The sequence below is a fragment of the Furipterus horrens genome, unplaced genomic scaffold, assembly GCF_987537825.1.
Source record: "Furipterus horrens unplaced genomic scaffold, mFurHor1.1.pri manual_scaffold_17, whole genome shotgun sequence".
Lineage (NCBI taxonomy): Eukaryota > Metazoa > Chordata > Mammalia > Chiroptera > Furipteridae > Furipterus > Furipterus horrens.
In genome coordinates, this window is record NW_028327187.1 from 59441992 (window position 1) to 59469803 (window position 27812).

Here is a 27812-nt window from a genome sequence, read left to right on the forward strand (position 1 = left end):
GCGCTTCTTCCTCTGGACGTTGGGCGGCATCATCTTCCCTGGCCTTGGCCGGCCCACCACAGGTAAAGGCAGCTTCCCGGCTGGTTGGCCCCTCTCCTGCCTTAGTGGGCCCCCTCAACACTCTGGGCGGGGGACAGGGCTCTGTGTCTTCCCCCGCCTCCAGCGCCCCGAGCTAAACTGCTTTTTCTTGCCACCCTACAAGAAGGCTTCGGGGATTCACTGCTGGAGGAGGGTCTCCAGAGCCCTCAGAAAGAGCAAAGAAACGTACAGTCAGTCTCGTGTTGTGGTGGTTTGTAAAGGGTAAATGAACGCCTCCAGCCCTTAACATAGAACAAAATGGTTCGTTTTTGTGGTGGAATCATTTGGTTAGAATTCTGGTGGTGTGAACAAGTGATCTTTTTCTTATTAACTAAGCTTTTCTTCCCCTAGTACCCTGCTTCTTCGGACCAGAGGACCGAGCATTCCCAAATACAGCTTTTGGCAAGGTTAGCCCCAGACCTTGAACATTTATGGCAGAAATTAGTCTTCAGTACATCCTGGACCTCCTATTTTTAACTGGCTTTTTTTCTGCTCTTTCAGGTTCACACCTCCACCCCTCATAAATCCATTCACATTAAGGTTTTAATGACCTAATGTGTTTACCTCCTGGTTTGTGGAGAGAACAATGTCTGATGCAGAGCTGAGGCCCCGAGGAACTTTTTTTTGTTGTAGTTAGTTTTTTTTTTTTTTTTTTTTTTTTTTTGTAGCTGCTGGAAATCCTAGTAGGAAAAGCCCACCAATTTGTCTTGTGAGACTTCTCCTGGCAGGGAGTAAATATTTCTGGTAACACAGCTTCAGGAGACGCACTGTAGATCCCAGCAGTGAAATGGAGTTTGGAGGCCTATTTAGGGATAATGGGTCTGCGAGTGTATGTAGCATTCTGGATGATCTCTGAGTTTTTCCCCTTAAAGGCTGCCATTAATAATGGTTGTAAGAATCTACTGAGCCAGGTGCTGTGATAAGTTCTTTACATAATTATCTCATATAATCCCCATAACTCTGTGAAGTAGACACTACAATTATAACTGTGTTGTGATGAAAAGGAGACTCAAAGGTTAAATGCCTTTCACCCAATCACCCAACAGATGAGGGGCAGAACTGGGTCATCTGACTGCACAGCTGTGTCCCTATCCCTTGTCAAACCACCTCTGCTTTATTAGATGTTAGTAAAACTAAATAGCTCACAAGTAAGGACTAAGTGATTAAAAATTTCCCTTCCAAGCTAAGGCATACGTAAGTTTTTGTCCTTGACTCCACTGTGGATGTTCTGCAGAGTCTTTGGCCCACTTACCTCACTGGTATCTTGCCCACTTCACCAACTCACTTCCAACAGAGGCCCAATCGCCACATTGCCATTATAAGTACACACCCCTAGGTGTACCCAGCTGAATGAAACTTCCAAGGCTCTTAGCTCAATAGTAATTGTCCTGAAGTTAGGAATGGGTAACTCTGGGTTCCAGGGATGTGTGCCTGACCCAACTTCATCCTTTCCTGCTGGCTAGGGGAGAAATGAGGATGTGTTACATGAAAAGGATTTTCTAACAGCCAGGCCAGAGAGCCTGAGGGGGAGTGTTTGCTTGTTGTATGGTGGGATGGATGGAGTACATTAGGCAGGGGCAAGCCAGGAGAAAATGTCCTCCCTGATATCTCATCTCTGGGCCTTTGCTCAAGCTTTCTTTTTCTTTTCCTTTCTCCCTCTCCCCACTGCCTCTCTCTTTTTCCTGAAAAGGTAACTTGCCACCCATACCACTCCACTGCCATTAATTCCTATTTATCTCTCAAGATTTAGCTCTAAAGTCACCTCCTTTGGTACAGCCTTTCTGAACATAAAATTCCTTCTAATCAGAATTACCAGTTATCCCATATCCTAAAGCATTTTATTTACACCTCAGGAAATCCCTTAACAACTCTTTTTTCACCTGGAAGGATGTAACCTCTTTAAGGGCAAGGTCTGGATCTTGAAGCTCCCTTTGTTTTAAGCATGAGAAATTAAATATTTGTTCTAGGAACTGGGGATACCACATCTTCAAGAGCCTGAGGTCTGGTGATGGTGGGATTGAAGTACAAAAGACACCTTTCTGAGGCACCTGAAATTTGACAACTAGGAGTTTGTACTTAAAGGTCACCTCATTGAGGCCTTCCCTAACCATCCTGTTTAACTTGCAACCCTTCCCTGACCATCCTATGTACCCCTTCCCTGACTTATTACTCTAATGTAACATAGTGTGTATTTTATCCATTTAAAAAAATTAGTCTGTCTCTTTCCCCCCTCCATGATGTGTAAGTTCCATGTGGGTAGGGTTTTCTGTATGTTTTACTGACCAATGAACCCCAGAATCCATAAACAGGACCTGGAATATAGGTGCTTACTAATATTTGTTACATGAATTAATGAATGATGTTACTCTTCTAGGAATTGACACTCTTTTGTGGTATCCTGGAACTGAAACTAAATGACCCCTGTCTGTCTGTCTAGCTGTAGAGTTGCTGTGGGCCCAGTTCTCATTGTTTTCCTTCTGCTTAATTTTGCTTTGAGATTGCATTCCTGGGGACAACTTTGACCTAGTTGGAAGTACTTCCTCTCTCTTTTTAAGGCATAAGTCTCTGAAAGAAAACTTTTGAAGTTTAAAGTGGAAATACAAAGATAAGTTTCTGGTGGATAGGAAGGGAGGCTGCACTGAGAGGAGGGTGTGTGTATTGTCAGATATCTTGAGCATTTGGTGAGCTCAGTAGGAAGCCGGAGAAAGTTACTGTGCAATATAGAAGTAAACAGCTCAAAATAATAAAAGATGCCACAAATTAAGATTTTGGACTCAAGTAACCCTTAGCCTTTTAGGCATGAAGTAGTTATCAGATTATGAACTTTATGGAAAAGCCATCGCTGAGTGCTACTTGTATTTGATGAGTTTTATATTAGGAGAATTTTACTGTGAGTCGTCGTCGTCGGCAGCCGTCCGTCTCGAGAGACGATGGTGTAGCTTCTTAAGAGTCTATCTGCACCGCCGAGAATGGCTGTGCAGTCCGACTCAGGAGTGACATGGTATCTGTCTCCTCCCGTGTTGAATCGACATCTTGTGATGACGCTGAAGCTACAGAGCCTGGGCAGGGTAATATGGAGGGTCTGCTGTTGCCCATGCAGCAGACCCACCCTCTCTTCGCAGCTGAAGGGTCCAAGGGAAAGACGGAGTCGATACAGCTTGGGTTCAGGTGCGCCGCAGGAGTTGCCGGTGTTGACTACAACGTCAAACCGCCTTAGGGACTCCGGCTCCGGATTTTCTGTCGGGGTTTACTCCCTTAGCCTTTCCCCTGAAGAGGTATGCCGCAAGGCAGCGGAGGTTTTTTGGAGTCAGAGTTTTCCTTCTCTGTTTACTGTGAGTAAACCACATGTAACGTAAAAGAAAAAAGTACCATTCTATTTAAATGTGCTTTGAAATATTCAGAAATAAAAAAGAGCTAGAATCCCTTAAAAGACTGGCTTAGAAGGAATCAAGACTCTCGATATGGTGGTAAATATGTGATATGTGATGTTTCATCATTTGATGTGTAATAACTTCTTTGAAACTCAAGTTTGTAGAGAAGACTTCTGCTCAGCCCCCTATTCTACTAAATTTATCTCCCCAACCTCTGAACATTGGAGTGACACCATGCTCAGTCTGTGATTTTTCCACCATCCAAAGTCTTCCTAGAAGATTCATACAGCCTCATGGCTTTAAATACCATATATGTATATACTTATCAGTTGAAAATTTATGGCTCTGACCCACTCCTTCTAAGCTATAGCCTCATATATCCAATGGCCTATGCGATATCTCTACTTGGATGTGAAAAAGACATCTCAACTATAACATGGTGAAAATAGGACTCCTGATTCCTCTCACATCCTGATCCTTTTCACTTAGCTTCCCCTATCTCAGTAAAATGGCACCAGTATCCATGTAGTTGCTCAAATCAAGAACTTACAGTTACCCTGTGTTTCTCTCAACCCCTAACATCCAATTCATCAGCAAGCCCTATTGACATGAATTTCTAAGTGTGTCATATATTCTGCCACATGTATCCATATTATTTGCCTATCAACCTAGTCTGAGCCACCACAAGGCTGAAATAAATATCTTAGCACAATATTCAAGGATGATATAGATATGAGATGCTCACATAGAAATAGCTGTGTGGGATAGCTTTCTGTTAAGAGAATTGTAATGTCAAAGGATATGTATTTTAAACATGTGAGTAGGCACTGCCAAAGTGACATTAAGAAACTTTATACTATCACCACTGAGAGTGCCTTTCCTTATGTCCCTCCTAAGGCTGGAGTTTTCAAAAAACTTTTGCCAATCCAATAGGTGAAAAATAGTATCTAAAGTAATTGAACTTGCATTTTTCTGATCACTGGTGAGGCTAATATTTTTTAAGTATGTTTTATTGATTATGTTGTTACAGTAGTTCCAATTTTTTTCCCTTTGCTCCCCTCTGCACAGCACCCCACTTCCCGCCAACAATCCCACCCCCCCTTAGTTCCTGTCCATGGGTCATGCATATAAAGTTCTTTGGCTTCACCCATTCCTGTATTATTCTTAACATTCCCCTGTCTATTTTGTACCAGCCGATTATGCTTCTTAGTCCCTGCACCATTTCCCCATTTCTCCCCCTCCCCTCTCCCAGCTGATAACAGTGCAAATTATCCCCATACCTATGATTCTGTTCCTATTCTGGTTTGCTTAGTTGGATTTTGTTTTTATTTTTTTAATTTTGTCCAGTTTTAAAATCTGGGATTTTAAAAAAATTTCAGAGTTTTAAGAGTTCTCTTTATATTTTTCATATAGGTCCTTATCAGATAAACTATTTGCAAGTATTTTCTTCTACTATGTGACTTGTCTTTTTAATATTTTTTATCAGAATCTTGTAAAGACCATTTTTATGTTTAATGAAGTCCATTTTATCCAGTCTGCATCATGTTTTATGTCATATTAAGAAATGTATGCATTATTTGGCTTACGGATATGCAGTTTTTCCAGCACCATTTGTTGAAAAGGCAATTATTACTCCTCTGAATTTCCTTATTTTTGGACTCTATTCTGTTCCATTAGTCTATTTGTCTATCTTTATGTCAATATCATATTCATCTATTATAGATTTATAATAAATCTTGAATCAGATTTTGTAAGTTTTCAAACTTGGTTCTACATATGTTTTGAACCTCACAATATGTTATATAAAGCTCCTTTAAAATTATTGTTTAGAGCAAAAAAATAATAATAATAAAATAATTTCTTTTTCTTGTCTGATTGCTGTGGCTAGAACTTCCAAGACTGTGTTGAATAAGAGTGGAGAGAGTGGACATCCTTGTCTTCGTCCTGATCTCAGAGGGAATGCTTTCGGTTTTGCTCATTGAGTATGATGTTGGCTTCAGGTTTCTTGTATATGGCCTTTATTATTTTCAGGTATGCTCCCTCTATTTGCATTTTGCTGAGTATTTTCATCATAAATGGGTGTTGTACTTTATCAAATGCTTTTTCAGCTTCTATTGATATGATCATGTGATTTTTGTCTTTCATTTTGTTTAGGTGGTGTATTATGTTTATTGATTTGCAAATACTAAACCATCCTCGCATCTCTAGCATGAATCCCACTTGACATTGGTGTATGATCTTTTTAATGTGTTGCTGGATCTGGTTTGCCACTATTTTGTTGAGGATTTTAGCATCTGTGTTCATCAGCAATACTGGCCTGTGGTTTTCTTTCTTTGTTGTGTCTTGACCTGGTTTTGGAATTAGGGTAATACTGGCTTCATAGAAAGAGTTTGGGAGTCTTCCATCTTCTTGGATTTTTTGGAATAGTTTGAGAAGGATAGGCGTTAGTTCTTCCCTAAATGTTTTCTAAAATTCGCCTGTGATGCCATCTAGTTCAGGACTTTTGTGTACAAGGAGTTTTTTTTTTTTTTCTTTAAGTGTATTTTATTGATTATGTTGTTACAGTAGTTTCACATTTTTTCCCTTCGCTCCCCTCTGTCCAGTACCCCCTCCCCTCCATTAATCTCATCCCCCCTTAGTTCATGTGCATGGGTCATGCATATAAGTTCTTTGGATTCCTATATTATTCTTAACATCCCCCTATTTTGTATCAGCTGATTATGCTTCTTAGTCCCACACCATTTCCTCATTTCTCCCCCTCCCCCCTAACTGATAATGGTCCAAATAATTCCCATACCTGATTCTGTTCCTATTCTGGTTTGCTTAGTTGGATTTTGTTTTTATTTTTATTTTTTTTTTCAGATTTAATGTGTTTTATTGATTAAAATATTACATTTGTGCCAATTTCCCTTCCCTCTGCTCCCCTCCACCCAGTGGCCCCCCTCCCTCCAGTTGTCCCCCCCCTTTTAGATTATGTCCATTAGTTGTGTATACAGTTCCTCCCAACCTCTCTCCGTCTATTCCATTCCCTCCTACCTTGATCCCCAATTCCTATATCATCTCCCTCCCTTTCCCCATTCCCCCTCCCTGTTGACCTCCCCCCAATATGCTTCCCGTACCCACAGTTCCTTTTCCACTCTCGTTGCCTATTTAGTTTTCCTTTGTTTCATCTCCCTAGCTTCTGTTTTTTTTTAAACCAGTCCCTTTAACATCTCATATAACAGTGGTTTGGATCTAATGAACTCTTTCAGTTTTATTTTGTCCTGGAAACACTTTCTCTGTCCTTCTATTCTGAATGACAATTTCGCTGGGTAGAGTATTCGTGGTTGTAGGTTTTGGATTTTCATTACTTTGAATATTTCTTGCCAGTCTCTTCTTGCCTGTAGGGTTTCCCTTGAGAAGTCAGCTGATAGTCTAATTGGGACCCCTTTGTACATAATTCTTTTCTTCTCTCTTGCTGCTTTTAAGATTCTCTCTTTATCTTTAATTTTTGACATTTTGATTATAATGTGTCTTGGAGTGGTTCTCCCTGGGTCCAGTCTCTTGGGAACTCTCCTTGCTTCCTGGACCTGCAAGTCCATTCCCTTCCCCAAGTCTGGGAAGTTCTCCTTTATTATATTTTCACTCAATTTTTCAAGTTCTAGTTCATCTTCCTCATTCTCTGGCAAACCAATGATTCTTATGTTGGGCCTTCTATAGCTGTCCCAGAGGTTTCTGATCCTTTCATTGTTGCTTCCCATTTCCTCTCGCTGCATTGGTTGACTGCTTGTTCCTTCTCCATATTCCAGTTTGTTGAAATGAACTCTGGATTTTATTTCCTTTCCTTCTGTCTCGTATGCGGTTTTGTTCCTTTCGTTATGAAAGTTTTTCGCTTCTTTCATATCTTTTTCCTGCTCTTTTGTGAATTCTGTAAGCCACCTGATAACAATGGCCCAGAACTGAGCCTCTGACAAGTTTCTTATTTGTTCATCTGTCAGGTTCTCTATCTGCTGTCTGGTGAGCTGCGCCACCAGGATTTCTATAGTTGTCTGCCTCATTTTGACAGATGCTTTTTGTTTTCTTGGGCTGGCTGTCGGGGGCAGTGCCTGTGTACGCGTCACAAATCAGCGACGGGCCGGCGCCTGCCTGTCCGCGACCTATTTCGCAGCCCTGTGGTGCTTTCTTTGGGGGCGGGGGTCCAAGATGGATTCACACAGTTATTCAGCTAGGAGACCGGGATCCGTCCTCCCACCCCCCTGGGCCTCACTGTTCAAGGCGATGCGGCGGCCGCTCTCCCCAGCACTGGAGTCACGCACCGGCAGGGGCTTGGCCGCAGCTGGGATTCCTCGCCGGGGTCGCGCACCGACAGGGGCTTGACGGATCCGGGATTCCTCGCCGCCCCGCCGCTCCAGGTGCGACCGCAAACAGCACTTCCCTCTTTAATTCTTACCTGCCCAAATGGCACCGCTGGTTTATAACTTCATATGTTGGACTTCCGTGTAGTTTTATTTTCTGGAATTTCTAGTTATCCTTTGTTTTGAAGTAGTTGTATTTCTCTCTAGTTGTAGAGGGAGACCTAGCGTGTCCGTCTAAGCCTCCATCTTGGCCGGAAGTCTGTTTTTATTTTTTAGGATTAGTTGTTGATAGTTGTGAGTTTGTTGTCATTGTTCATAGTTTTGATTTTGTTTTCCTTAAGTAATTCCCTTTGACATTTCATATAATAATGGCTTGGTGATGGTGAACTCCTTTAGCTTTACCTTGTCTGGGAAGCACTTCATCTGCCCTTCCATTCCAAATGATAGCTTTGCTGGATAGAGTAATTCTGGTTGCAGGTTGCCTTTCATCACATTGAATACTGCTTTCCAGTCCCTCCCTGCCTGCAAAGTATCTTCTGAGAAATCAGCTGATAGTCCTATAGGCAACCCACTGTAGCAACTTTCTGCTTCTCTCTTGCTGCCCGCAGGGCTCTTTTTATATTTAACCTTTGGCATGTCAATCATGATGTGTCCTGGTGGGGACCCAGGACCCTCCATGCTTCCCAGACCTGTATGTCCATCTCCTTTACAAAATTTGTGAAGTTTCCTCATTTTTTTCAATTCTTCCTTCCTCATTGTGCACTGGTTGACTGTTTTTTTCTTTTTTATGTTCAAATCATTGATTTGAACCCCGGTTTCCTTCCCTTCACCATTGGTTTTATGTGGAATTTCCTTTGTTTCACTTAGCATAGCCTTCACTTCTTTTATCTGTTTGCCATACTGAAGCATATCTGTCAAGCCTGTGAGCATCTTTATCACCAGTGTTTTGAATTCTGTTAGGTTGTCTATCTCCTCGTTGCATAGTTCTCCCACTGGAACCTTGATTCATTCCCCCTTTTGGGCCATATTTCTCTGTCTCCTCATTCTGACAGACTCCTGTGTTTGTTTGCCTCTGTGTCCCAGGTAGAGCTGTTGCTCCTGTTATGTTGTCAGGGGTGGAGCCTTAGGTACTTGTCAGTACAGGGCGACCTGTTTCACCACGTTGTGGCACTGTATGTGGGGGAGGGGTCCGAGAGGGAACAATGCTGTCTTCCCAGCATTCGCCTCTTTTCCAGGCACTTCTCCCACTTCTGCACCTGACTGGTGCCCCTCTAGCTGCTTCCCTGGCCATTGTTCCCAGAATGGGTGGGTCTGAGGACGTTCTAGGATGGTGGGGGCCCTTTAAACAAGTGGATTCTGCTGAGACCGGCAGTTTCTGCCTCCACCCCAACCCCCACTGATTTGCACAGTCAGAAGCAATGAGGCTTGATTTTCCCTGGTGCTGGGACCATGAGCTGCAAGCTCCAATGAGAAGCGGGTAATGCTCCACAAGTGTCCTTTCTGACTTTTTAAAACATGTGATTGCACTTTCTGCCGGCCTGCTGCTGCTGCCGCTACCACACCACATCTTCCCTGCCCTGGCTCCGCCCCTCCTACCTGTCTGGATGAGTGTTTCTTTACATCTTTGTTTGCTGGACTTCCATGCAGTTTGATTTTCTGGAACTTCTGGTTGTTTCTAGTTTTGAGGTAGTGGTATTCCTTCTTAGTTGTGGAGGGAGATGCAGCTTGTCTCAGAAAATAATCTTTTTGTTCAGTAGTTTTTTGATTACTGCTTAAATTTCATTAGTTGTTATTGGTCTATTCAGGCTTTTTGCTTCGTTTTTATTCAGTTTTGGAAGATTATGTTTCCAGAAATTTGTTCATTTCACCTAGGTTGTCAAATTTCTTGCTGTACAGTTGTTTGTGATAACTTCTTACAGTTCGTTGTATTTCTGTGGTATCAGTTGTGATTTCTCCTTTTTCATTTCTGATTATGTTTACTTGGGTCCTCTCTATTTTTTTCTTGATGAGCCTGGCTAAAGGCTTGTCGATTTTGTTTATCTTTTCAAAGAACCAGCTCCTGTTTTAGTGATCTTTTGAATTGTTTCTTTAGTCTCTATGTCATTTAATTGTGCTCTGATCTTGATGATTTCCTCCATTCTACTCGCTCTGTGCTTTGTTTGTTGTTATTCCTTTAGAGCTTGTAGTTGTACGATTAGGTTATTTATTTGATTTTCTTTTATCCTTTTTAGGTAGGCCTGTAATGTTATGAACTTTCCTCTCAGAACTGCTTTTGCTGTGTCCCATAGGTTTTGGGCTGTTGTGTGCTCATTATCATTTGTTCCCAGAAATTTCTTGATTTCTTCCTTGATGTCATTGTTGACCAGTTCATTTTTTAGTAGCATGTTATTCATTCTCCATGAGTTTGAATGTCTGAGTTTTTTTCTTGAGGTTGGTTTCCAGTTTCAAGCCATTGTGATCTGAGAAGACGCTTGATATAATTTCAATTTTCTAGCATTTGTTGGGGCTTGTTTTGTGTCCAACCTTGTGGTCTGTCTTTGAAAATACTCCATGTGGACTTGCAAAGAATATATATTTTGCTTCCTTGGGGTGAAAATTCTACATATATCAACTAAGTCCATTTGATCTAGAGGGTTGTTCAATGCCTCAATATCCTCGGTGTTTCTTTGTTTTGAAGATCTGTCCATTGTTGACAATGGAGTATTAAAGTCCCCTACTATGAGTGTATTCCCATCGATATCCTTCTTGTAGTCTTCCAAGATTTTCCATATATTTTTGGGTGCTCCTATGTTGGGTGCATATATGTTTACCAGGGTTATGTCTTCTTGATGGATTGTTCCCTTAAGTATTATGAAATGTCTTCTTTGTCTCTTTTAATGGCCTTTGCTGTGAAATTTGTTTTGTTTGTATAAGTATTGGTACCCCAGCATTTTTTCATGTCCGTTTACTTGGAATACTTTTTTCTGTCCCTTTACTTTCAGTCTGTGTAGATCTTTTATTTTGAGGTGGGTCTCTTGTAGACAGCATGGGTGTGGGTCATGTTTTTGTATCCATTCTGCTACCCTATGTCTTTGATTGAAGCATTTAATCTATTTACATTTAAGGTTATTATTGAAAGATATTAATTCATTTCCCTTCGTACCTGTGTTCCTCTCACTCTCTCTTTTTCTTTCTTCTTTTTCTTCTCTTGCAATGCTGGTTTGGTGGAGATGTATTTTTTTAGTCTTCCTATGTTTGGGAAACTCCTTTTTTCACCTTCCATTTTGAAAGAGAGCCTTGCTGGTTAGAGTAGTCTTGGTTGTAGGCCTTTGTTTTTCATTACTTTAAATCTTTTGCCATTCCTTTGTGGCTTGTAGTTTTTCTGTTGAGAAATCAGCTGGTAGCCTTATCAGAGATCCCTTGTATGTTATTTTCACTTGTTGCCTTTAGGATTCTCTCTTTGTTTCTGAATGTTGCCATTTTAATTATGATGTGCCTTGGAGTGGGTCTACTTGGGTTCACCTTCATTCAGACCCTCTGTGCTTCCTGTGCTTGTGAGATGTTTTCTCTCCTCATGTTTGGGAAGTTTTCTGTCATTACTTTTTCAGTCAGGTTTTCTATCCCTTGGTCCTCTTCATCTCCTTCTGGTATCCCTATGATATGAATATTGTTGCATTTCTTGTTGTCCTGAAGCTCTCTTAAACTATATTCATTCTTTTATAGTCTTTTTTCATTTTGTTGCACTGTCTGGGAATTTTTATTCTGTGTTGTCCTCTAGCTCACTGTTCCAATCCTCTGCTTCATTGAGCCTGCTTTTGTTTGCTTCTACTGTGTTCTTCAGTTCAGAAATTGCATCCTTCATTCTTCCTGGCTCTTATTGATAGTTTTTATATCATTTTTCATGCTGGTGTAGTTCTCATTAAGTTCCTTGTAGCTTCCCTGGAGTTCTTTGTAGTTTCCTGGAATTCTTTGTATTTGCCCTGGAGTTGGCTATAGTTTTCTTTGAGTTTGCTGATTTCATTGAGCTTACTCATTACTATTGTTTTGAATTCCATGTCTGATCATTTGCTTACCTCTATTTCATCTATCCCTCCTTCTGGGGATTACCCCTTTCCTTTTGATGGGGTGTTGTTTCTTTGTCTCCCCATTTTAGGTGGCTCTTCTAGTTTGTTTCTTCTTCTTAGATTGATCTGCTTTTATATCCTGCCTTTGTGGTGTGACCTTCTGTGGTAGGAATCCTGTGTGATTCAGTGGTGCCGTCTCCTTGATCTCCTGGACTTGATGGTCTTGAGATGCCCTTTATGCCTTTTATTTGGACTCTGGTAGTATTTTCATTTTGGTTGTTGTTGTATTGTTCTTTGGTGGTTTCTTCCCTCCAATTAGCTGACTGAGAGTCACTCTGCCCACCTCCGCTTGTAGACAGTTGTTGAACTGATGCCTCCATCTGATGCCATTTGGAGTGGATTAGTCTGCTTAAGAGATTTCTCCTGTAGCACTGTGGATGATTCTGAACTGGGAAATAGTCTGCTACTCTCCCAGCTCTTTCTCTAGAGATAGCACCCACAACTTTTTACAAAGTGCCTCTAGTTCACTTCACCCACCGTTGGCATCAGCCAGGGGCGAGTGCACTCCCTTGTACAGACGAGGGGCGGGTCCGCTGTGGGCTGGCCATTTGCTCACCAGAGCGGGTGGACCGTTTGCATGCTGGGGCCAGCAGGTCACGGGCTCTTATACTCACCGGCAGGGGTGGGTTGGATGCACGCTGGGGCAGTTGGACTGGGGTGCTCCTGTGCCACCTGGGGTGGTGGGTTGGGAGTGGGCAAGTGTTTTCCTGTGCGTATGTTCATTTAGAATCTCTCTCTGCCTCTAGCCTTTCTTCTCTGGTCTGCAAAAAACAATCAAAAGAAATAAAAAACAAAATACACACACTCATGAAATAAAAATACGCTGCACCTTGCCTTTCAGAGCCAGATGCCACCTGGTCCACTCCTGGTTCAGCCAACAGGCCAAGCCTTGCTGTCCATCCCTGACTCCTCTCAGGGGAAACCTAGGGTCACTAAAAAATCTTTGTGCACTGCCAGCCGCAGTTCGGGGAGGGAAGCCAGCCATGACTCGCATCTTTCCCCTTTCTCCTCCACCATCCTCACCAAACTGGTCACTCCGAGATGGTCTCCTCTGGTGCCAGCAGCACCAAGGCTCAACTCCTGCCAGTATCCAGATGTTAACTGAGGTGCTCTGTTCACAATTAGCCTAAACTACAGACAGGTCTTGGGAGCAAGCAAGTGCAGCCTCCCCTCTCTCCTCTGCCACCTTTCTCTATGTCATTATTTAATTTTTTGAAATATGGAATGCAGTTATAATAAATATTTTAATGACTGCTAATTCTGACATTTGTGTCAGTTTTTGGTCAGTTTTTTTTTTTTTTTTATTGCTTTTTATCCTCCTCATGGACTGTACTTTTCTTCTTTTTTGCATGTCTTAATTTTTTACTGGGTACCAGATATTGTGACTTTTACTCCATTGTATGTTTATGTATTTTTATATTACTATAAATATTCTTGAGCTCTGTTCTAGGATGTGCTTGACTTACTTGGAAACAGATTGATCCTTTCAGGCTTTGCTATTTAGATTTGTTAGGTAGAACCAGGATAGTACACAGTTTATTTGCCATTACTCTGGCAAGACCCTTCTGAGTACTCTTCCCAGTGCCCTGTGAATCATGAGGTTTTCCAGTTCAGCTGGTGGAACAAGCAGTACTCTTGGACCTATGTGAGTGACAGGGACTATTCTTTTGAGTCCTTTTAGCTGGTTCTTTCCCTGGTATAGAGTAATGTCCTCCCTCACAGGCATGCCATGCACTGATCAGTCTTTTGATGAATATTTGAAGGAGACCTCTGCAGCTCTCTGAAAATTTCTCTCTGTGTGGCTCTCACTTTTCTATGAACTGTAGCCTCCTCGGTTTTTCCATACTTTCAATGCCGTCACCTCAACTCAGGAAGTTTGAAAGGCTCTGCCTACACTCTTCTCCCTGCACAATGGCCTGCAAACTGTCTCAAAACAATGAACCTGGAAAATCAGAGGACTGACCTTATTTGTTTTCTGTGTCTTAGTGACCAGTCTTTTATTGTTTTATGTTCAGTGTTTTGGAAACCACTGTTGTTTCATGTGTTTTTTTCCATTTGGGGTGGGGCAGGGGGTCTTGTTTGTGGCAGGGTGAAAATCTATTCTTTTTACTCTATCTTGGAAAGAAGTAGTTCACTGACTTTTTATAATTCCAAATTTTCACGACAAGTCAGAATTTGTAACCCAATTTCACCTAATCTTTCAAAATTATGGAAACAATCATATTTCTTGATGTAACTAGATCAGTTCTAAATGTCTATATTCAAAAGTATTCATAATCTGACACCCAGCTGTATCTATCTTCTCACCTCACTAATCAGTTTCTGTGTAAAACAGTGGCTTTGCATAACAACAGCAGTTTAATTCAGCGCTTCTTGGTTAAACTAATATCCTTTGAAAGGCTCTGATTCACTTTTTCATGATCAGTGAGGTATATGTTTTACCAAAATTGTCCATTGTCCATGGCCCAAATAGTAAAATGCTTTTATCACACCACTTTGGTGGGATATGGCTGATAATCCAGTATGATTTATATGTAAAACAACCACATAATTACTACTCCTAATTTTAGAGGAATAATTTAATACCAGTTCAGTTGTTTTACCCTTGAGCATGGATCAATTTTTATGAAATTCTCTATCATCTCTAAAGTTGTCTAAAGCATAGTTTCTCATTTTTAAAAAAGTGCCTGAAACTGTAAATGGTGTCTAGATGCAGTTTTACTCACAATTCATCCATAATTTTAAAAAGGAAATGAGTGTCATTATGCAAGACCTAGTTAAGTCTTAAAGCATAAATGCACATATAAAAACTGACAAAATAAAACTAGCTAACACTTAGCATTCTCTGTTCTCACATTTCTTTAAACACTTTACATATTTTTAAAACACATTGAATCATGTGACAAACCTAAGAGGCTAGGTACAGTTATTACCTTCATTTTACAAATGAGAAAATTGAGACACTGAAAAGTTTAGTAACTTGCTCCAGATTACTACACAGCTTGTAAATGATGAGGTTGGGATTCAAATTCAGGCAGTTGGACTTCAGAGCCTATGCTCTTAACCATAAAACCATATTGCCTCAAGAAAACAAAACCACATTTCTCTTAGTTTTATTACCACTCTTTAGATTCTGTTGAGTTTAAGTTTAAACATATATATATATATATATACACACACACAAGTAGATATCTGGGTAAAGACATTCAGTAAACATTTATTGAACTCATACTCTGTTTCAGACACTGTACTAAGTAAGCTCCTGGTGGTATGAAGTCCAGATATAGTGACTGCCCCCAAGGAGGTCACATCTGGTAGATACCTGTTTGAGCATAAATGTTACCATTTTCATATTTGTATGTGCACTGCATTTTTGGGACACAGAGGGGTACCCATGTACCCAGCAAATTAAACATAGCAAATTCTGTGTTATTTACTACCCAGTGCAGGAACATTATTTGGTATTTTTTTAAATTCACATCAGTTTCCATTTTGGGAATACCAACAATTATTTTTAAAGTAAGTACTATTCTTACAAGGAATTCCACATTCTATATATTCTATATATAATCCTTTTATATTCTAGGCCCTTGCCCAAGGTCATGTAACCAACAAACATCAGAGCTAGGATTTGAATCCAAGTCTGTCTTATACCACTATATTCATTAATTCATGCTTCCTATTGGTTTGGCCTAGTTTTTCGTTTTTAAAACGGGTATTCAGAATTTAAAATAATTTGAAATATCTCTCCCCACCACTTCTTGAAAATTCTGTGTTAGTGTTAATACTCATTTATTAATTATTATTATATCCAAATCTATAGGATTAGGGTATAAATGAGATATATTCACTTGAATATATAATTCTACATGTTCATTATATGAAGCTTATTGTTTTGTTCAACTTACATATTAACAAACTTTTTATTTTTATTTTTTATTTTTTTTAATTTTATTTTTTGTTATTCAATTACAGTTGTCCCATTTTTCCCCCATTGCTCCCCCCTCCCAGCCCATCCCTTCTCCCACAATTATATCCCTCCCCGTTGTCCATGTCCATGAGTCATTCATATACGTTCCTTGACCTGACCCTTCCCTTACTTATCACCCTTCTCTCCCTCCCCCCTCCCCCCTACTGACTACTATTCTAGTCTTTTCCTATTTAGTTCGTTTGTATGTGTTGCTCTTTAGTTTCCTGTATTGGGTGATATCATATGGTATTTTGCTTTCTTTGCCTGGCTTATTTCACTAAGCATAATTCTCTCTAGTTCCATCCATGTTGTCGCAAATGGCAGGAGTTCCTTCTTTCTTTCTGCTACATAGTATTCCATTGTCTAGATGTACCACAGTTTTCTGATCCACTCATCCACAGATGGGCACTTAGGCTGTTTCCAGCACTTAGCTATTGTAAACAGGGCTGCTATGAACATAGGGGTGCATAAGTTCTCTTGAATTAGGGTTTCAGGATTTTTCGGGTATAATCCTAGCAATGGAATCACTGGTTCAAATGGCAGTTCCATTTTTAGCTTTTTGAGGTAATTCCATACTGTTTTCCATAGTGGCTGCACCAGTCTGCATTCCCACCAACAGTGCAGTAGGGTTCCCGTTTCTCCACATCCTCGCCAGCATTTGTTTTTTGTTGATTTATTGATGATGGCCATTCTGACAGGTGCAAGGTGGTATCTCATTGTGATTTTTACTTGCATCTCTCTGATGGCCAATGATGTTGAGCATTTTTTCATGTGCCTATGGACCTTCTGTATGTCCTCTTCAGAGAAGTGTTTGTTCAGGTCCTTTGCCCATTTTTTAATTGCGTTGTTTGTTTTCTTGCTGTTGAGTCGTATAAGCTCTTTATATATTTTGGAGATCAGTCCCCTGTCTGTGATATCATTGGCAAATATGTTTTCCCATATGGTTGGTTTCCTTTTCATCTTGCTGATGTTTTCTTTTGATGAGCAGAAACTTTTTAGTTTGATGTAGTCCCATTTGTTTATTTTTTCCTTTATTTCTCTTGCCTTGGGAGATGTATCCGTGAAGATATTGTTACGTGTGATATCTGAAATTTTCTTACATATGTTTTCCTCTAGGACTTTTATGGTATCACGGCTTACATTTAAGTCTTTAATCCATCTTGAGTTTATTCTTGTGAGTGGTGTAAGTTGGTGGTCTAGTATCATTTTTTTGCATGTCCCTGTCCAGTTCTCCCAGCACCATTTGTTAAAGAGGCTCTTCTCACTCCATTTTATGTTCCTTCTTCCTTTATCAAAGATTAGTTGACCATAGAGTCCTGGGTTTATTTCTGGACTCTCTATTCTGTTCCACTGATCTGTATGTCTGTTCTTATGCCAGTACCAGACTGTTTTGATCACAGTGGCTTTGTAGTATTGTTTGATGTCTGGTATCGTGATTCCTCCTGCTGTGTTCTTCTGTTTCAAGATTGCTTTTGCTATTCGGGGTCTTTTTTGGTTCCATATGAATTTTTGGAGGATTTGTTCTAGGTCAGTGAAATATGTCATTGGTATTTTAATAGGGATTGCATTGAATTTGTAAATTGCTTTGGGTAGTATGGCCATTACCCTGGCTGGTTTGGCTCAGTGGATTGAGCGTCGGCCTGCGAGCTAAGTGTCGCTGGTTCGATCTTCCAGTCAGGGCACATCAGAGAAGGAAAACTCTGATTCTAAAAAACCTCCGCTGCCTTGCGGCGTACCTCTTCAGGGGAAAGGCTAAGGGAGTGAACCCCGACAGAAAATCCGGAGCCGGAGTCCCTAAGGCGGTTTGACGTTGTAGTCAACACCGGCAACTCCTGCGGCGCACCTGAAGCCAAGCTGTATTGACTCCGTCTTTCCCTTGGATCCTTCAGCTGCGAAGAGAGGGGGGGGTCTGCTGCATGGGCAACAGCAGACCCTCCATATCACCCTGCCCAGGCTCTATAGCTTCAGCTCCACTGGAGAGGACACTCCAGCGTCATCGCAAGATGTCGATTCAACACGGGAGGAGACAGATACCGTGTCACTCCCGAGTCGGACTGCACAACCATTCTCGGCGGTGCAGATAGACTCTTAAGAAGCTACACCATCGTCTCTCGAGACGGACGGCTGCCGACGGCGAGTATGGCCATTTTGATGATGTTGATTCTTCCTATCCAGGAACATGGTATTTGCCTCCATTTATTTGTATCTTCCTTGATTTCTTTCTTCAATGTTGCATAATTTTCAGTGTACAGGTCTTTTATCTCTTTGGTTAAGTTTATTCCTAGGTACTTTATTTTTCTTGTTGCTATAGTAAATGGTATTTTCTTTTTTGCTTCTGTCTCTGATATTTTATGGTTGGTGTACAGAAATGCCTTAGATTTCTGTATATTTATTTTGTACCCTGCTATTTTGCCAAATCCATTTATTGTATCAAGTAGTCTTTTAGTGGATTTTATAGGGTTTTCTAGGTATACTATCATGTCGTCTGCAAATAGTGATAGTTTTACATCCTCTTTCCCAATTTGGATGCCTTTTATTTCTTTGTCCTGTCTGATTGCTGTGGCTAGGACTTCCAACACTATGTTGAATAGAAGTGGGGAGAGTGGACAGCCTTGTCTAGTTCCTGATTTCAGGGGGAATGCTTTCAGTTTTTGTCCATTGAGTATGATGTTGGCTTCAGGCTTCTCATATATAGCCTTAATGATGTTAAGGTATGCTCCCTCTATTCCCATTTTGCTGAGTGTTTTCAACATAAATGGGTGTTGTACTTTATCAAATGCTTTTTCTGTGTCTATAGATATGATCATGTGATTTTTGTCTTTCATTTTGTTTAGGTGATGTATTATATTTATTGATTTGCGAATATTAAACCATCCTTGCATCCCTGGGATGAATCCCACTTGATCATGGTGTATGATCTTTTTGATGTATTGTTGGATCCTCTTTGCCAAAATTTTATTGAGGATTTTAGCATCTATGTTCATCAGTGATATTGGCCTGTAGTTTTCTTTCTTTGCTGTGTCCTGACCTGGTTTTGGGATTAGGGTAATACTGGCTTCATAGAAAGAGTTTGGGATTTTTCCCTCTTCTTGGATTTTCTGGAATAGTTTGAGGAGGGTAGGAGTTAGTTTTTCCCTAAATGTTTTGTAAAATTCACCTGTGAAGCCATCCGGTCCAGGGCTTTTGTGTGCAGGGAGATTTTGGATTACTGTTTCAATTTCCTTCTTTGTTATTGGTCTGTTGAGACTTTCTACTTCTTCTTGATTCAGTTTTGGAAGGTTATATGTTTCAAGAAATCTGTCCATTTCTACTAGGTTGTCAAATTTCTTGCCATATACTTGTTTGTAGTAATTTCTTATAATTGTTTGTATTTCTGAGGTATCAGTCGTGATTTCTCCTCTTTCATTTCTGATTTTGTTTATTTGGGTCTTCTCTCTTTTTTTCTTAATGAGCCTGGCTAGAGGCTTGTCAATTTTGTTTAGTTTTTCAAAGAACCAGCTCCTAGTTTTGTTGATTTTTTGGATTGTTCGTTTTGTTTCTATGTCGTTTAATTCTGCTTTGATCTTGACGATTTCCTTTCTTGTTTTTGCCCTAGGCTTTGTTTGTTGTTGCTGTTCTTGTTCTTGTAGCTTTATGGTTAGGTTTTTTATTTGAGGTTCTTCTAGCCTTTTCAGATATGCCTGTATTGCTATGAACTTCCCTTTTAGGACTGCATTTGCTGTGTCCCATAGGTTTTGGACTGTTGTGTGTTCATTGTCATTAGTTTCTAGAAATCTCTTGATTTCTTCTTTGATGTCATTGTTAACCCATTCGATATTTAAGAGCGTGTTATTCATTCTCCATGAGTTTGTGTGTCTTTGATTTTTTTTCCCTGAGGTTGATTTTTAGTTTTAAGGCATTGTGGTCTGAAAAGATGCTTGACATGATTTCAATTTTCTTGAATTTGTTGAGGCTTGTTTTGTGTCCTATTATGTGGTCTATCTTTGAAAATGTCCCATGTGCACTTGAAAAGAATGTGTATTTTGCTTCTTTGGGGTGAAAAGTTCTATATATATCAGTTAAGTCCATGTGGTTTAGTGTGTTGTTCAATGCCGGTATATCCTTGGTGTTTCTTTGCTTGGATGATCTGTCTATTGTTGATAATGGAGTGTTGAAGTCCCCTACTATGAGTGTATTGTTGTTAATATCCTTCTTGTGGTCTTCTAGTATTTGCTTTATGTATTTGGGTGCTCCTATGTTGGGTGCATATATGTTTATCAGTGTTATATCTTCTTGATGAATCGTTCCTTTAAGTATTATGAAATGTCATTCTTTGTCTCTTTTTATCGCCCTTGCTTTGAAATCCGTTTTGTCTGATATGAGGACTGCTACCCCAGCTTTTTTTTCAGGTCCATTTGCTTGGAATATTTTTTTATATCCCTTTACTTTCAGTCTATGTAAATCTTTTGTTTTGAGGTGTGTTTCTTGTAGACAGCAAATATGTGGGTCCTGTTTTCTTATCCATTCCGTTACCCTATGTCTTTTAATAGGAGTATTTATTCCATTTACATTTAAGGTTATTATTGACATGTATTTATTCATTTCCCTTTTGTATCTCTGTTCCTCTACTCCTTTTTTGTTTTTTCTCTTCCTTTTTTCTTAGAATATTCCCTTTAGCATCTCTTGCAATGCCGGTTTTGTGGAGATGTATTCTTTTAGTCTTCCTATGTCTGAGAAACTCCGTATTTCACCTTCTATTTTGAATGTGAGCCTTGCTGGGTAGAGTATTCTGGGTTGTAGGCCTCTGTTTTTCATTGCTTGAAATATTTTTGACCATTCGCTTCTGGCTTGTAATATTTCTGTTGAGAAATCGGTCGATAGCCTTATTGGAGCTCCCTTGTAAGTTATTTGCTGTTTTTCTCTTGCTGCTTTGAGGATTCTCTCTTTGTCTTGGAATGTTGCTATTTTAACTATGGTGTGCCTTGGAGTGGGTTTTTGGGGGTTCCTTTTTATTGGAACTCTCAGTGCTTCTTGGACTTGCATAACTTTTTTGCTCATCAGGTTCGGAAAATTTTCTGTCACTATTTCTCCTATCAGATTTTAAATTCCATGCTCCTTTTCTTCTCCCTCTCGTATTCCGATGATCCTTAAGTTATTTTTTCTAATGCTATCCTGTAATTCCCTTACATCTTGTTCATATTTTTTCAATCTTTTTTCATTTTGCTCTATCATTTGAGAATTCGTCTTCGTCGTCGTCGTTGTCGTCGGCAGCCGTCCGTCTCGAGAGACGATGGCGTAGCTTCTTGAGAGTCTATCTGCACCGCCGAGAATGGCTGTGCAGTCCGACTCGGGAGTGACAATCCCTGCCGCACTTGTTACAGGTGAAGGCAGATGGCTGTTGTTGCTGCTGTTGACGCTGCTTCCGCCTCGATCTTTTCTGGACCGCCTCCTCGTAGCGTGCAGCCTCTGTGCGTGACGTACCTTGCCTGACCACGAGCCTCCAGGCTAGGCGGTCGACTGCTTGAACTTCCCATGTGTTGAGATTGATGGAGCATTGTGTCATGTCCTTTTTGCAGATGTCTTTGAACCGCAGTTTTGGGCGCCCTGTCATCCTCTGGCCTTCTGCTAGCTCGCCATAGAGGAGGTCTTTGGAAATACGGCCTGCATCCATTCTTTTGACATGGCCGAGCCACCTGAGGCGTCTCTCACTAAGAACTGCATGCAAACTGCTCATGTTTGCTCGCTTCAGCACCTCGGTGTTGGGGACCATATCCTGTCAGGCGACATGCAGGACGCGTCACAGGCACCTCATGTGGAAGCTGTTGAGTTTCCTTTCGTGCCTTGCGTAGGTGGTCCACGTCTCGCTGCCATAGAGGAGAGTGCTGAGTACGCAGGCTTGGTAGATGCGCAGTCTGGTTTTCTCAGTGAGGCTGGAATTGTTCCACGCTCGCCGGTTCAGTTTGGCCATAACTGTGGCTGCCCTGGCGATTCTCCGGTTGACCTCCAAGTCGACTGACAGAGAGCTCGAGATGGTGGATCCGAGGTAAGTGAAGTCGTTGACAACCTCCAGGGTGTATCCGTCGATGGTGATGCATGGGGTAGTCCCCATGCCTTGAGCCATAACGTTCGTCTTCGTCAGGCTGATGGCTAGTCCGAACTCCTTGCATGCGTGGGAAAGGCAAGTGACTAGCTGCTGGAGTCCCTCTTCGGAGTGTGATGTCAAGGCTGCGTCGTCGGCGAAGAGCATCTCACGGATGAGCACCTCTTTGACTTTGGTCTTGGCTCGTAGACGGGCCAGGTTGTAGAGCTTGCCATCGGATCTGGTGTGAATGAAGACACCCTCGCTGCAGCCCTTAAAGGCGTATTGGAGGAGCATGGAGAAGAAGATTCCGAACAGCGTAGGCGCGAGGACGCAGCCCTGCTTTACTCCGCTGCTGACTGGGAAGGCCTCAGAGGTTGCACCGTTGTAGGACACCGTGCTGTGCATGTTGTCGTGAAAGGACATGACCACAGCAAGCAGATGTGGTGGACAGCCAATCTTCCGTAGCAAGCTGAAGAGTCCGCTTCGACTGACCAGATCAAACGCCTTCGTGAGGTCGATAAAGGCGAGGTAGAGTGGTTTATGCTGCTCGTGACACTTCTCCTGCAGCTGGCGTAGGGAGAAGATCATGTCCACTGTTGATCGGCCAGCTCTGAAGCCACACTGGGACTCTGGGTAGACGCGGGAAGCAAGGGTCTGCAGGCGGGCAAGAGCGATCCGGGCGAATACTTTGCCGACGACGCTGAGGAGAGAGATGCCCCGGTAGTTGTTGCAGTCGCTGTGGTCTCCTTTGTTCTTGTACATGGTGATAATGTTGGCGTCTCTCATATCCTGAGGGATGTAACCCTCCTTCCAGCAGAGACAGAGTAGATGGTGGAGCGGCTGTAGCAGGACTGGTTTCCCGCTCTTTAGGATTTCTGGAGGGATTCCGTCGCTTCCTGGTGCTTTCCCGCAAGCGAGGTGGTCGATGGCTTTGCCGAGCTCTGCCACAGTAGGTGGGGTATCTAGCTCCTCCATGACTGGTAGGTCTGGGATGGCGTTAAGAGCAGTGTCTGTTACAGTGTTACTCGTTGCGTACAGCTCGAGGTAGTGCTCGGTCCACCGCCGCATTTGCTGTTCCTGGTCAGTGATGACCTCACCTGTCTTGGACTTAAGGGGGGCGATCTTGGAGGGGATTGGGCCTGTTGCCTTCTTGATACCCTCATACATTCCTCATGCGTTGCCTATATCGGCGGCTTCCTGGATGCTTCTGCACAGGTTTAGCCAATAGGTGTTGGCACAGTGGCGGGCGGTCTTCTGGACTTTGTTCCTGGCAGCCCGTAGAGCTTGAAGTGTACTGGGAGTGGGCGTGGCCTTGTAAGCCAGTAGGGCCTTCCTCTTAGCCTCGATCACGGGTTCCATTTCTTCCCAGTGAGCCTCGTACCAGTCAGCGTTCTTCTGCTCTTTCTTCCCATAAGCAATAATGGCGGAGTTGTATATGGCGTCGCGGAGACGTGACCAATTGGATTCGATAATGTCATCTGCCGCCATTCCCTCGCCGAGTGCATCTTCCATCCTGTTGATGAATTGCTGGGTCTTAACTTGGTTGCTGGCACAACTGGTGTTGATGCGTTGGCGACCCTTCATCTTGGAGTGGTGCAACCTCTTCGACGTTATGCGCACCTTGCTTACCACGAGGGCATGGTCCGTGTCGCAGTCTGCACTGTGGTAGCTGCGGGTGAGGAGGGTGCTGCCAATATCCGTTCTTCTGGTGATGACGAGGTCAAGCTGGTGCCAGTGGCGGGAGTGGGGGTGCCTCTATGACACCTGGTGGATCTCTTTGCACTTGAAGAATGTGTTTGTCACGCACAGGCCATGGTGACACGAAAGCTCAGGCAGTCGCTGACCATTCTCATTGATCTTTCCTCTCCCAAAGTTTCCGAGGCAGGTGGGCCAGGCCATGTGGTCAGCTCCTACTCTTGCGTTGAAGCCTCCAAGGAGATAAAGAGCGTTACTTCTGGGGATCTTGGATAACGCTTCGTCCAGTACATGGTAGAACTGTTCTTTCTCTTCGGTGGTGGCGCAGAGGGTTGGGGCGTACGCGCTAGGAATGCTGACTGGGCCGAAAGTTGTTGACAATCGGAGGGTAAGTAATCTCTCTGTGCCTCCTGTGGGTGGCTCTATGGAGTTAACAAGCGTGTTCTTCACAGCGAACCCAACACCGTGCTGTCTTGGTTGGTCCGGAGACTTCCCTTGCCAGTAGAAGGTGTAGTTGGTTTCTCTGATAGTTCCGTTGTCAGCCAACCGTGTCTCCTGTAGAGCCGCAATGTCGATGTTTAGTCGTGCCAGTTCCCTGTTGATGACGGCGGTTTTCCTGGCATCATTGATCCACGGAAAGTCTGCAGTAAGTCCGGGACACATGGTCCTGATGTTCCAGCTAGCGAGGTGAAGAGCTGGAGGCTTCTTTCTTGTTGTTTGCTTGGAATTGCCTGGTGCAAGTGTTTTGTGGCCCACTTTTCGAGAGATGCCTCTCTGATCCCCACGCACCCAGTGGGGCAGGCGAGCCATGGCGAGACGGCACCTAATTGGTTGGGGGCTGCCCAGCTTGAGGCGGGCGGTAGCTGTCCAGTGAGGTGCGATGACCTCTCCCACCGTCAGAGGAGACCCCTGGCGCTCGTTTCCTTCGCCAATCGGATGAGCTGATAACCGGTATCTGTCTCCTCCCGTGTTGAGTCGACATCTTGCGATGACGCTGGAGTGTCCTCTCCAGTGAAGCTACAAAGCCTGGGCAGGGTGATATGGAGGGCCAGCTGTTGCCTATGCAGCAGACCCCCCCTCTCTTTGCAGCTGAAGGATCCAAGGGGAAAGACAGAGTCAATACAGCTTGGCTTCAAGTGCGCCGCAGGAGTTGCCGGTGTTGACTACAACGTCAAACTGCCTTAGGGACTCCGGCTCCGGATTTTCTGTCGGGGTTTACTCCCTTAGCCTTTCCCCTGAAGAGGTATGCCGCAAGGCAGCGGAGGTTTTTTGGAATCAGAGTTTTCCTTCTCTGATGTGCCCTGACTGGAAGATCAAACCAGCGACACTTAGCTCGCAGGCCGACGCTCAATCCACTGAGCCAAACCAGCCAGGTACATTATCCTACATTATCCTCTAACTCACTAATCCGATCCTCTGCTTCGTTTAGTCTCCTTTTGACTGATTCTACTGTGTTTTTCATTTCAGATATTGCATTCTTCATTTCTTCCTGGTTCTTGTTGATAGTTTCTATGTCTTTTTTTATGCTGGTGTAGTTCTCTGCAAGTTCCCTGTAATTTTCTTGGAGCCATTGTTAACTTCCTTGGAGGTTATCATAATTGTTTTTGAGGTTTTCGAGCATGTTGAGCTTCTTCACCACCATAGTTTTGAATTCCATGTCTGACATTTGGGCTATGTCTATTCCATCTAACTCTCTTTCTGGGGACTCCTCTTTTCTTTTCATTGAGAGGTTGTTTCTGTGTCTTACCATGTTGGATTCTTCTTGTTTTTTTTTTTGTTATTTGGATTTGTCTGCTTTGCCTTCCCACCTTTGTGGTATGAGACTTTTTATGGTAGATCTGTGGGTTTCAGCGGTGCAGTCGCTTTGATCTTCTGAGCCTGATGTTCTTGGGGTACCTTTTATATCGTTTGTTTATGCTGTCTGGTTATATTTCAGATTTTATTTTTTGTTAGGATATTCCTTCTGGGTTGTTGATTGACAGTCCCTCTATCCATTTTATCTCGAATACTTTCGTGGAGATGCTGTTAAAAACATAAACACACAGCCCCAGCAGGAGACCTGCACCCTCAAAAATATCCCCCACCCTCTATCCTGCTGTCATCAGCCAACGAGCCAGTATTAATATAGATGTAGAGAGATTAGAGCTTTTACACTATGGGAAGAATAGATAAGAGTTGTTTCAGTGAAGGAAAAATATGGTTTTTGAGAGAAGGGATAATAGGTTAATAATAGTTGAGACTGTGCAAGACAGTAGGTAATATTTACGTTGTATGTTAAAAAATATAGAAAAAAAAAGGGGGAAGAGTGCAGAATATAGCAGGAAAGTGGAATTATATAGTATTGGATTTATATAGTAGTTATAGTCTATTTATTTAGAGTGAAAGGGAGGCTAAACTAGGTCCACAAACAAATAGACAACAATTGAAAAACAGGGGTAAGAAGGAAAGATTATATAAACCAGATTAGAGATATAGTTTATTTTTTCCTCCTTCCTTCCCCTCCTCCCTCCTCCCCTCTTCTTTCAGGAAGAAAAGAAAAAGGAAAAAGAGAAAAAGAAAAGAAAAAAAAAAAGGAATGTGTTTACTCAGTTCAGTCTTCTTGTGTTGTCTTCTTTTTCTGCGTCCACAGCTGGTCTAATGTTATGGGTCAGAGATTCCTATTCCTTGCAGCAGTGGTGTGCGCGAGGTGGCCGGCAGGGCGCAATGCAAGGCAGCCAAGAGCCCACCTCAGGTCTGCCACGCTGCGCTCCAGAAAAGCAGGCCACGCCAAGCTCCCGGAAAGCCCTCCAGGTGTTTTTTTGGCTTGAGCACCGGTGCGCGCCCAAAGTGTCCGGGGAACTAAGCTCTGGCCTGCCGTGCTGTGCTCTCAGAAAGCCGGCCGCGCTGTGCTCCAGGAAAGCCCTTGAGGTGTTTTTTGGCTTGAGTGCTGGTGTGCACCCAAGCAGCTGCGGGGCTAGCCTCAGGCCTGCAGCGCCATGTTCCCAGAGTTGGTTTTTCGCCTCTTAGGGCAGGGCAGCAGACACTTGTGCTCAGTAGAAGTGAGTGTCTGTGAGTCGCTGCTGCCCTCTGTACCCACGCCGCAGCTGCCCACCGTTCCCGCACCTCCTGAGCGGGCACGCGCAGAGCCTGGACAAGTGCCCTGCGCTCTGGATTCCTGACTGGTACTTCAGCCTGGCGCCCACTGGGCTGGCCAGGGGTGACTGCACACAGTCTTCTGCTTGTCCAGTGGGCCCTCCCTGCGCCCGTTGGGTCACTGATTTTATGTCTGTTGGTGTGTGTCTGAGGGGCCCCTGGACGCGCCGCCCTGCGCACCTGGGCCAGTGAATGAGGGCACTTCCCTATGCGCGCCCCCGTGACCCAAGGGTAGGGTTGGGGGGTGGATGAGCGCACCACTGCGCCTGCGCTCCTCAAGAATGGCCTACCACCCCCAAACTTTCCTCCCCTCTCCACCGTCCACTAGAGAAAAATAGAAAGGAGAATTATGTTCTCACTTGCCCGGCAGCACGTTGTCTCCTGTCCTTCAGCGCCAATGCCACTTGGTCAAGTCCAGTCTCTGCCAGCAGGCAGATATCCGCTGGGGCAGCCTGCGGTCCCCAAAAAGCCTTTGTGTGCTTCCCGCCGCAGCTCCGGCAGCCGCCCCAGTCAGGGATCCTGTTTCGTCCCGTTTTCCTCCGCTATCCTCACTAAACAGGTTGTTCCCAGATGGATTTTCTCTAATCCAGCAGTGCCTTGGCTCCACTCCTGCCAGTATCCAGCTGCTCACTGAAATGTTCTGTCTACAGTTAGCCCAAACTGGAAATGGGTCTCCGGAGCCTGAAACCGCAGCTTCTCCTCACTCCTCCGCCTTCTTGCCCTCCTCAAATGCTTTTTCTGCATCTATTGATATGATCATGTGATTATTGTTTTTCATTTTGTTTAAGTGATGTATTATATTTATTGATTTGCAAATGTTAAACCATCCTTGCATCGCTGGGATGAATGCCACTTGATTGTGGTGTATGATCTTGTTAATGTATTGCTGGATCCTGTTTGTCAATATTTTGTTGAGGACTTTACCATCTATGTTCATCAGTGATATTGGCCTGTAGTTTTCTTTCTTTGTTGTGTCTTTACCTGGTTTTGGGATTAGGGTAATACTGGCTTCATAGAAAGAGTTTGGGATTTTTCCCTCTTTTTGGACTTTTTGGTATAGTTTGAGGA

The 27812-nt window shown here is 43.0% G+C and overlaps 1 protein-coding gene across 2 annotated transcripts in view; it reads left to right on the forward strand.

Annotated features, from left to right (window-relative positions):
* Window positions 1-27812, forward strand: part of SYTL4 (synaptotagmin like 4) — a 189473-nt gene that overhangs the window by 558 nt on the left and 161103 nt on the right. The window contains exons 1-2 of one of the 2 annotated variants that reach the window (XM_090264513.1): window positions 142-300; window positions 430-485. The exons of the other annotated variant lie outside the window; for it this stretch is intronic. The gene's annotated coding sequence lies outside the window, so the exon portion shown is untranslated. Of the gene's footprint in view, window positions 1-141; window positions 301-429; window positions 486-27812 lie in introns of those variants that run through there. 2 annotated transcript variants of the gene reach the window in all.